Genomic DNA, 4,224 nt, shown 5'->3' with positions numbered 1-4,224 from the left:
CTAGTTATCCTTCTCAATTGTGATGAGAATTGTTCATTGCTACCACTTAGTTAACCCTTACTAAATAAAGGAAAGTCAAGTGGATGAATTGACTTGAGCCACAAGTCCTAGCCAACTCCCAAGGAAAGACTAGCTTTAGTGCACTCCAAACCAATTAGCAATCTCTCCAATTACCAATCAACAAAGGAATTAGATAACTCAAGTGTCACTAATTACTCTACCTAGGATAAGAGGAACAAAATCTATACTATATCTAGAAGAGGCATTTCAACAAACACATAAAAGGCAATAAAAGTAAACAACATAAATTGCAAGAATTAAAGAGAGATCTAACTACAAAGGCAAGAGATCAACAATAGAAAAGAAAAGAAGAACAATTATTATGAATTACCTCAAATTGCATTATTGAAAGAAAATGGAAGGAACAATAGTAGTTCTACAATAAAGTATAAGAACGACATAGAAGAGATTACAACAAAAGAATAGAAGAAGAATGAATCTAACAACAAGGAATTGAGAAGTAGAAGTAGAAGAATGCATGAATTAAAACCTAGATCTAAGAACTAAACCTAATCCTAATCCTAATTCTAGAGAGAAGAGAGAGTTTCTTTGTCTAGAAACTAACTCTAACTAATCCTAATGTGTAAAAATGAATCAATCCCCCTTTTGCTCTTCATTCATTGGCTTTAAATAGCATTTCTGGTGCCAAAGTTGGTTAAGATTGGGCCCCACAACCCTTGAGAATTTGTTGGTCACGTTTTCATTAAAAAATCATAAACCAGCACCGACGCGTACGCGCACAGCACGCGTACGCGTCCATGGGGTGATTTGCAAGGTGCGCGCAAGCGCCAGGTGCGCGCGCGCGTCCATGGGTGAGTTCAACTTCTTTGACTTTTCATGATTTCTCTACTTTGCATGCTTTCCCTCTTCACTCCTTTGATCCTTTCCTAGCCTTTTCAATCTGAAATCACTAACAAACATATCAAGGCATCTAATGGAATCAAGGAGAATTAGATTTAGCTATTTTAAGTCCTAAAAAGCATGTTTTCACATCTAAGCACAAATAAGGAGACAATCACAAAACTATGCTAATTCAATGGATAAATGTGGGTAAAAGATGATAAAATCTCTTAAAATCAATACAAGATAAACCGTCAAAACGGAGTTTATCACCGCCCTTCCCCTCTCCCCTTTCCTTCTTCCCGTTTTTCCCCGAACCCTTTTCTATCTCTGTTTTCCTTTTCCATCATGGAAAAGAAACGCTGCTGCTGAGTTAGGAAGAAGGGGATTTCGGCTGCAGCTCGGGCATGGGGAAACAATGTGTTACCGGGTCATGGGTTAGGGTTTAGTGTTAGGGTTTCATTTTCGAAAAAATTAGGGTTAAGGGCATTTTAATAATTTCACTTAAAATATGGATAATATAGTAATTAGAAATAAATTCTAATCCAACAAAAATTAATGCATAAAAATACTATTTGCTCATCAGTTTTACAAATTATTTTCAATAAAATATCCCAACCAAATTACTTAGAAATAATATGCTTAATTTCTTCATTTTTCAAAATAGTAGTTTTAATATTTAAAATATTAATTATTTAATCCAAACCATATAGAAATCTTTATTATTTCACAACTACCAACTTTATAATTTAAATATAGAAAATAATCCAATAATTATAAAATTGGATAATAATCATAACTCGTCTCAAATTCAATAAATCAAAACTTGCCTTAATTATCTTTAATAAAATAGTTTATGAAATCAAGGCTATAAATAACTATATGATTTAAGACTTGATCATGATAAGACTTTTCAAAAGTTATGGGTCTTACAGCATTACTTGTCTCTGATTTCAAATTCCTTATTTTTGGGCTGATGGAAGAAATAAGAAGAAAGACCTCAGCTAGCCCTAGATTTAAGAAGATGACTTTGTGAAATAAACCTTAGTTTAGAAAAAAACAGAGCTGATAAAAATAGAAAAATCACTTCAGAGTGCAAACAAAGAGAGAGAACCTGAATTGAGAAAAGAGTAAAAATCTCACAACAGAGTTTAAAGTCTTTGAAGCATTGCACCTATACTAAAGGGAGTACTTCGCCAAGATAAAGAACAATATTTTGAGTTCGGAAGATAGGTTTAGCGCATAGAGTCAAGGCTGTGAATCATCATCTCCTTCATGGTTTACTATTTATATTTCTGTTTCAATGTTGTATCTTTCTTTGTATTCATTCAATGGTAAAAGCCAAGAGTAATTTCAGATTTCTTTTGGTTGTATTTCTGTTTTATGTCATGTACCTGAGAGGTATCCCTTGCTAAATTGGGTAAGCACTTAGTGTCTTGAGTCTAGGTAGTTACATAGCCAAGTCAAGTTTATGTTGAAGCTTGATGTGTCTCGGATAGGATTATGTTGAGTCCTTGGGATTGGTGTATGTAATACTTGGATAGATAGTGAAAATTCCACCAACGTTGTGGTGGAGACTAGATGTAGGTTGCATTGCATTAGGCAACTGAACCAAGATACATGGTTGTGTCATGTTCTTCTTCTCTGCTCTGATTCAATTTTTCACAATTTATGAGACAATGAAATTGTCTCCTGCATAATTCATGCAGACCAAACAGAAGCTATGTTGTAAGTTCTAGTTTTGAGGCTTTATTAATCAAGTTAAAAGAATGCCAAAGATTTTAACCCCCTTTCTCTAGGCCATCAAGAATTTTCAACCCTCATCCTCTCAATCCCTCATATTCCCTAATAATATATCTTTCCTTCAAAAGCTAAGAGGTTCTCCATTCTCTTCCGCCTCCTTAAGACACCAGTCACCACTTTTGGGATTTTCTGCGGTTTTTGTTACACCTACCCCCATTGTCCCTGCTTTTGCGCTACTTGACTCTTTATTCGCTCCTCCATTTTTATTTGCGACTGTGCCACTAAGCGTCATCTTTGTTTCTGCCAAGATGATATTTATTGAAATGAATCTCCACACACTACAAGAAAAATACTGAATACCGTTGGATTTACCGTCGCAAAGAAACGTCATCTTTACCGGCAGTTTAAGCGTCAAATTCGTCATGTCAAAATATTACCAACAGATTTTCATTTTTGACAGTAATTCACCAGTAATAATTGGAGGAAAAATAGAAAAAATAAGCGCGACATTTAGGATCGGGTTTACCTGCGAAAAAATTTGACGGTAAACCCACTTAGTAGAACGTTGCATTTTGGTAACCCGCAATATGGTACCATCGAATTTATACGCCAATAAATCTGACGATAATTGTGCCCTAAATATGAACTGCAAACCCTCTTTTCCCTCATTTGAATTTGGTAAGGTCCCACATCGGTTGGGGAGGGGACGAAGCATGCCTTATAAGGGTGTAGATACCTCTCCCTAGCATGACGCGTTTTGACGAGTAAGTGTGGGGGACTTCGGCTTTCATCCCTATCGTCAAAGGCAAAACCGTGAGGCCTTGTGTGCCAAAGCGGATAATATCGTGCTAGCGGGTGGTCTGGGCTGTTACAAATTTCACTCTCTCTATCCTTCTCGCCTCCCACTCTCTCTCTACCCCTCTCATCTCTCCAGCATCCCCCACTTCTACGGAAACCCCTCCAACACCAACAGCCCCCTCCTTCTTCAGTGCTATTCATCATTTTTGTTGTCATTGTCGCTGCTGCCAAATTCTGCCACCCTCTTCATCTCGGCACTGGTGCTCTTCTTTAGGTAATACTTCTGAACTTTTCTTTTTCTAAAATAGGAATAAAATTTGATTTGTTATTATAATTTTGGTTCTAATTTATTATTATAATTTTGTGTTCATTATTTTGGTTCTGATTTGTTATTATAATTTTGGTTCTGATTTATTATTATAATTTTATGTTTGTTATTTGGTTCTGATTTATTTTGATTCTAATTAAAACATATTTTGAGGTGTTGTTGATTAAGTTATTAGTTTGATGATGAACAAATTAAAACACCTAAGTAGAAAGGAAATAAACTAATTAGTTAACTAATTAAGTTATTTTAGATATGTTGTGGTTGTTTTTAAGATTTAATTTATGATTGAGGTTGGTTGGATTTGTGAAAACCATAAAGGTGGATATATGTCCAACTTTACGGAAGGTTATGCTAAATTTTTTTCCAAATAATATAAATGTACACAGAATTTGTATTGTATTTGCTTATTTATGTGATTTAAAGTGTCTATAAATTTTATCTTTGCTATTACATTA

This window comes from Arachis duranensis, chromosome 4, assembly GCF_000817695.3.
Source record: "Arachis duranensis cultivar V14167 chromosome 4, aradu.V14167.gnm2.J7QH, whole genome shotgun sequence".
NCBI lineage: Eukaryota > Viridiplantae > Streptophyta > Magnoliopsida > Fabales > Fabaceae > Arachis > Arachis duranensis.
This window is presented reverse-complemented; position numbering follows the sequence as displayed.